The sequence below is a fragment of the Podarcis gaigeae genome (assembly GCF_964106915.1).
Source record: "Podarcis gaigeae genome assembly, chromosome: 5".
Taxonomy (NCBI): Eukaryota; Metazoa; Chordata; class Lepidosauria; order Squamata; family Lacertidae; genus Podarcis; species Podarcis gaigeae.
Genome location: NC_139681.1, coordinates 10,630,748 through 10,637,815, shown reverse-complemented (window position 1 = coordinate 10,637,815; position 7,068 = coordinate 10,630,748). Strand labels below are relative to the sequence as shown.

The following is a 7,068-nucleotide window of genomic DNA, read 5'->3' as shown; positions in this document are numbered from 1 at the left end:
CAACATACAACATACAAAAGACAAAAAGAAAATAAGAAAAAATTAAAAACAAATCCGTTCTTTATAACTTTAAACTCATTTACTTATTTCCTTGACCTCCTCTCACCTCCCCTTTTTGTATCCCATTTACATAATCAAATCAGCAAATCCTTACCCTCATTCATTTATCTTAACTCTATATCTTAACATAGGATGACAGCGCGCGATTCTCCTCCCCCCCTCCCTCCTTCGCTCGCTCGCTCGCGTCCTGCCTCCGAATCGGGTCCACCTCCCTCCCCCCACCCCTCCCACCCGAGGGCGCCGCGTGCGCGCCCCTCCCCTCCGGCTTGCGCGGCTGGTTTGAATGAACCGCTTCGGGAGTTGCGGCGCGAAGGCGGCGCCGGCCAATCAGAGCGGCGCATTTTTCGCGCTGGTTTTGGGCTGCGGGGGGGGGGCGGGGGCGGCGGCGGTGAGGCGCAGGAGGCGGAGACCAAAGGGGACGCTCGGTCGGTCTGTCGGCGGCCCGTTCGCTCTCTTCGCTTGCTTGGGGGAGGAGGAGGGGGCGGCCGGGGAAGAAGGAGCCGAGGGGGGGGGGAGCCCACCGCCCGAGAGAAAGAGCGAGGCCCCCGCCTCAGAACGCCTCAGCAGCAGCAGGTCAGTGGCGGGAGGGCGGGAGGGCGGGCGGCCGGCCTCCCCTCAGGGGTTGCGGGGCGGGGGCGCGCGCCTGCCGTTCTTTCCCGCGCGCCCGTCTCCCGGGCCGGGCCGGGGGGGGGGGTCCTCCGGGTCCCGCCTGCCTCCTTCCGAGGCGGGCTTCCCTCACCCGAGGCACGGAGCCGCTTTCCCCCCCTCTCCTTCCCGGCCTCGGGGGTTTCCGGCGCCCCCTCGCACACCCCAGAAAGACGCCCCTCGGGGCCGGCCCCCCCTGCGACCGCACCGGGGTCGGGGCGCCTTCCTGCTCCGCCTCTGCGGGAGACGTAACTCGGGAAGAAAGGGTCAGAAGTGGAACCGGGGCCCGGAGTTGGGAGGGTCTGGGGGGGGGGGAACGGGGGCTGGGAGGCTTTTCTCGGCCTCGGGACCCGGTTGTGGGGTCGCCCGCTCGAGGGCTTCCCTTGGCTGGAGGCAGCAGCTGCCGCCGCCGCTGCTTCTTGCCTGGGCTGCGGGAGGGAGGGGGCGAGGATGCAACTCCGGGAACGTATGGGCAGGGAAGGAAGCCATGTTTGATTCATTCCCCACCAAGGGAGCGCTGTGCGGTTGGGGATGCGGTGCGCCAGCCCTGCTGCTGCTGCTCGGCGTATGGGAAAGGGATGCAATAAGCCCTCCTAGGGCGCGCTCCCTCCTCGGCTTAAGCCTGGCTGTGAAGGGGGGCGATTGGCCTGGGAAGACCTTTTCTCCTGACCACCCACCAACCAAACCCCGCCCGCCCGCACATCGCCAGCTTGGCCCGATGTCCTTCTGGCAAGAAGGAAAAGCCTCGGTCGTAGCTCCACTGGGGAAATGGGATTGCAAAGGACGCCTCTGGGGCTGCTTCACAACGCAGCAGCTGCTGGGGTTTTTTTCCCCCCAGAGGGGAAGGGGCCACACGGTCTTGCATCTCCTAGGACTGAAACGTTTCAGATTTATTTATTTTTTTTGCTAGGGAATTAAAAGCCAATAATAGATCGCTCTTTTATTTCTCGTTGCCACGTGCATGGGTTTCTGCATTCCTAGGGATGCGCAAGCCAGTCTGGGGCAATTGATCAGAGAGACCGACTTCCTAGGGTTTTGAAACCTAGGGCTTTTGGGTCACCTAATTAAAAGGCATGGAAGTGGGGAAATAGACTCCATTGAAGGCACCAGAGGTGCACACATGCTGAATCTTTGTAATACTAAATTGCTTTAATGTACAGTACATTAATAGATTGGTTCTTCAGTCTCTTGAAATACAACATTTGCTGTGCAGCTGTTAGATGGGATTCAGTAAACAGTAAACTTATGAGCTGACCTGAGGATTGCCCATAAAGTGCATCGAGCTCCCATGAGTTCACAATGAAAACATGACAAAGGAGGGGTGTGTAATTGCTAGAATGTGATGGGAATGGAAATCAAAAGGACTTTTAAAACTAGAGCATATAGCTAACATCTGTCTGCTTTAAAAGTGTGACATTCTTTATACAGTTCTTTTGTAGAGCATATTAAACTGGTCTGTTTAACAAAAATGTGAAATATTAACTCAGGTGTTGTTTTGCTTACAAAGGCTTGGATTTGATTCCTTCATTGGTACTTGGCAATTGATTTTGTTTGATTGGTCTCTTCTTGTTTTAGCTGTATAAACTGATTTATAATGGGTATCATTTATCACTATCCCCATGATTTTATACAAAAATCAATGCATGTTTAAATAACAAAAACAATTTGCTTAAAAAATAGGCTGGTGCTGCCTCAGAGCAGCAGTCATTGGTACATAGTACAATCCTATGTATGTGTAAAAAGAAGTAAGCCCAACTGAGTTAAGAACCGATGGCAACCAGGACTTTGGTGTTGAGACTAGCTAACATTCTCGCCATGAAGCTCACTGAGTGACCTTGTGCCAATCACCATGTATTATGAAATATGAGGGCCTCTTAAATAATGTGGAACTCTTCTCCTGAGCCACCCTGAAGATCCCAGTAATCTGAGCAAAACTCCAAATGCTTTTTGCAGTTTATTTTGTCATCTACCTGTCCAAGCAAAACCGTGTTCTCCACTCCACCCTGCCCAAGGCTTGAAGCTGGATTTAAAAGAAGTCTTTTGTCCAAAAGAACCCACAGCTGAGCATAAGAAACCTAACAGTTTCTGTCCAGAATCTAATGGATTACCGTATTTTTCGCCCCATAGGACGCACTTTTTCCCCTCCAAAAATGAAGGGGAAATGTCTGTGCGTCCTATGGGGTGAATGCAGGCTTTCGCTGAAGCCTGGAGAGCGAGAGGGGCCGGTGTGCACTGACCCCTCTCGCAGATCTCCGCAAGCCATGGGAGCCCACGCCAGGCTCCCGCGGCTTGCGGAGAGTTGCCTGCATGCCGAAGGCTGGGCGCGCTGAGCTCAGCTCTCCGCAAGGTGCGGGAGCCCAGCGCCGGGCTCCCGCGGCTTGCAGAGAGTTGCCTGGGCTGGGGTCGGGGGAAGCTCGGGCTTCCCCAGCCCCGCGCCTGGGGGGGAAAATAATTTTCCCCCTTTATTTCCCCCCAAAAAAACTAGGTGCGCCTCATGGGACAGTGCGTCCTATAGGGCGAAAAATACGGTGTGTTTTTTTTTTGCTCTCATCCAATAAGATTTTACAATGAGAGTCATCTAGTTGGACCCCTGCAATCTTTTTGCTCAATGTGGGGTTCAAACCCTGAGATTCAGGACTTCCGGAGGCGGCGCGAACGGTAATGGCTGCCCTTTCCTAACCGGGAGAGGGAAGCTACGCTGGAAAAGGGTCGTCCGCTACGGCGAAGCGGAGACCCATTCTGGAAAACCGCAGGCAGCGGAAGCCTGCGGTCTCGGGACCCGGCGGGCGCCAGGAGCTACCCCCGAAACGTTGAGGGAACCCCGTAAGGGGCTCCGGATCGCAGAGGGGGTAGCGGCGCTGTGGGTCTATGCGCATTCAGCGGAGCGAAGCCGCGTTGCCGTTGCCGGTGAGCGCCGACCTTTCTTCCTTCAACACAAGATTCTAAAACGTAACAACCCGTGAGTAATTGAGGACTTTACTAAATTTCGGGACTAAAAATATTGAAAATAAGCTGAAAGCGGAGAGACGAGGAAAAGGAAGTCCGTCCTCCGCAGCCATTGACTTTTAAAGCAAAGAGCAGGAGGAGTGGAGGCATAGAGAGAACTTTTGACAGCTCAGATTGAGCACCCGCAGAAATTACTTTTCCCTTTAAAGACTGTAAGCAATTGATTTTTGGACTTTTATTAGGACCTATATACTCCTTTCTTTGTGGATTACAATTCTGTTTAAGAAGCCCAGGTGTCAGAACTGCCTGAGCAGTAGAACTGTCAGACTGCAAATTTGGATACATTCTATTTAAACTTTGAGACAGTCTGAGGGAATTCAGAATGGTTACGTTCTTGCATTTTGGAACTCCAGTAAGCACAACTTGAAATATTGTGGCAAACCTAAAACCAACTCTGCTAAAACTACTTTTGTGAAGATCCCTAAGTATTGGTTCAGATTTCGTATGTGGAATGGACTCTTCTTCCTAGGACATTTTATGCTCCCCCTAGAGGATTGAGGATTTACAACAAAAACATTGTTTTACTTTCTATTTCCCGGCCCTTTGTTTGACTGCTACCATCTGGGCCGTAGCTTTCCCATGGGAATAACTCAGCTTGACCTTGACTGCTAGATAACTTTGGAATGAGTGGCGCAAAAAGAAAGGGACTAAGAACCAGACAAACAACTCTGACAACCGTAACTGCAGCCTCACAAGCACGCAGATCATCTGTGCCCACTTTGCCCTCGGAGGAAAAAGTTACCTCCCTGTCACAGGCAGGGGAGGAAGAAACTGAGGATTTACAACTAGAAGAGATGGCCTCAGGAGGATCTGGTTCTGTACTAGAGAGAATTCTTGAGAAATTGGAGTCTTTGGAGAGGAAAGTTGACCAACAAACTGCGAAAATTGACCTTAATACAGAAACTTTAAACAAATTATCTGGGCAAGTTGCACAGAATGCACAAGCAATCGGACAACTGAAGGAGGCTGCAGGTGAAAATCAGAAACTGGCCGAAGAGACCAGCCAAAGAGTGGGAGAGTTGGAAAAAGAAGTAAGGCCGCTCAGTAAGCAGGTTGGGGAACACCAGACCTATCTCTCCATGTTGGAACTTCGGAACAGGGAGATTAATTTAAGGATAAGATCGATACCAGAAGTGGAAGAAGGTAATCTAGCTGAGTTTCTGACCAAAGAATTCTCCAAGTTCTGGGGTCTAGAGGAGGAAGATTTTAAAATTGTGTCAGCCTTCAGACTTGGAAGACTCACAAAGAGAGAAAGGCCCAGAGACTGTTTGATTACGTTGAGATCAAAGGAGGAAAGGGACAAGATTTTGGGCCTGCACTACGGAAGCTCTTTGAACATTTCGGACAAAAGAATTGAGATTTTTAAGGACATTCCTAAACAGCTGTTGGATCTTAGATCTGAATATTTGGACTTAGTAAAACTGCTGAGAAGCAACTCAATCATCTTTAGGTGGGACTTTCCCCAAGGACTATCTTTTACCTTTAGAGGGAAGAAGATTAAAATTAGAACTTTGGAAGATAGGGATAAGTTTTTGACTGCCTACGGAGAGGACCTTCATAAAGGACTTGAACTACCCTCAGGGCCTGAACCACCACAGGTGCCTGTACCTCAGAACCCTGAAGACTTACAGAACAAAATACCATCCCAAGGAAACTAAACAGATCTATCCAGGATGTCTCTGCAACTTTTAAGTTGGAATATAAATGGCTGCAACAGTCCGGAAAAAAGGAAGAAAATCTTTCACATATTAAAAAAGGAGCAACTAGACATTACTTGTTTACAAGAAACACATGTGACTAGGCTCCACAGAAAAATATTGGTAAATAAAAGGTTAGGCCAAGAATTTATATCTTCGGACTTAGTTAAGAAGAGAGGAGTGGTGATATATGCAAAGGAGAGCCTCTCACCAAAATTTTTATTTAAAGATGAACATGGAAGAATTTTGGCAATTGAAATACAGCACCAAGGAGAGAAAATTTTGATATTAGGAATCTACGCTCCAAATGAAGGGAAATCAGAATTCTACAAGAAGTTGCATGAGATTATGCTGGATTATCTGGACTATGATAACATCATTATGATGGGAGATATGAATGGGATCGTTTCTACAAACATGGATAGGTCACAAAGCCAAAAGGTTACTAAAGAAGGCAGACTACCAAAGACCTTTTTTGAAATGACAGACAACATGGACTGGATTGATATATGGAGGACAAAGAACCCCTTAGGGAAAGAAGGAACATTTTTCTCTGAAGCCCAACTGACTTGGACAAGAATTGACCAAATATGGATTTCTAGAGGTCTGGCTCCTAAGGTGAAGAAAGTGGAAATCTGCCCAAAGACCTGCTCCGATCATAACGCGTTGAAAATGGACATGACATTATTACCAACCGGCTCCTTTAGATGGAAGATGAATGACAACCTGTTTAGAGATCAGGAGATTATCAAGAAGGCCAAAAAAACAATAAAGGACTATTTTGAGATAAATTTGAACACTGCTGTGGAAAAAAGAACAATCTGGGACGCAAGCAAAGCTGTGATGAGAGGGTTCTTGATACAACAGAACGCCATAAAGAAAAGACTACAAAATGAGAAAAAGGACAAGATTTTGGGGAAAATTAAAGAGTTAGAGAAGAAACTAAGAGTAAACCCGAAGTCACAGCCGATTTTGAGAGAAATTAAACTTCATCAGGCACAATATTCCAAACTGATAAATCAGGAAATAGAATGGAAGATTAAATCAATGAAACAAAAAACATTTGAATCGGCTAATAAATGTGGGAAACTGCTGGCATGGCAGTTGAAGAAGAGACAAAAGCTGAACATAGTAACAAATTTGGAAATAGAAGGAAGGAATATTCAGAACCCGGTGGAAATTAGAAAATGTTTCCAGAAATATTTTAAGAAATTATACACTCAAGGGCCACAAAAGGAGGAAGAGATTGCAAAATTTTTGGAGAAAAATGGACTTAAAAAACTATCACAAGAAAATAGATCACTCCTGAATAGTAAAATAACACGACTAGAGATAGAACAGGCCATTCAGAATATGAAGTTGGGCAAGTCTCCAGGGCCAGATGGCTTGACCTCCAAGTACTATAAGACATTAAGTGACTATTTGATTCAACCATTGATGGAGGTCAGCAATGAAATTATGGAGGGAAAGAAGGCGCCTGAATCGTGGAAGGAAGCTTTCATCACATTGATACCAAAATCAGAAACTGAAAAGACACAACTTAAGAACTACCGCCCCATTTCCCTTTTAAATGTGGATTATAAAATATTTGCTGACGTTTTGGCAGGAAGACTCAAAAGAGTTTTAAATGAGATAATTCATAAAGACCAGGCAGGCTTTC

General features: G+C 47.7%; 1 protein-coding gene across 4 annotated transcripts in view; it reads left to right on the top strand.

Annotated features, from left to right (window-relative positions):
- The first annotated feature begins 304 nt into the window (after nucleotides 1-304).
- NSD2 (nuclear receptor binding SET domain protein 2) overlaps nucleotides 305-7,068 on the top strand; it is an 80,111-nt gene continuing 73,347 nt past the window's right edge. For 2 of the 4 annotated variants that reach the window (XR_014564033.1, XM_083738242.1), the window contains exon 1: nucleotides 305-633. The gene's annotated coding sequence lies outside the window, so the exon portion shown is untranslated. Of the gene's footprint in view, nucleotides 634-760; nucleotides 972-7,068 lie in introns of those variants that run through there. The other 2 variants (XM_083738243.1, XM_083738244.1) reach the window with 2 other exon arrangements.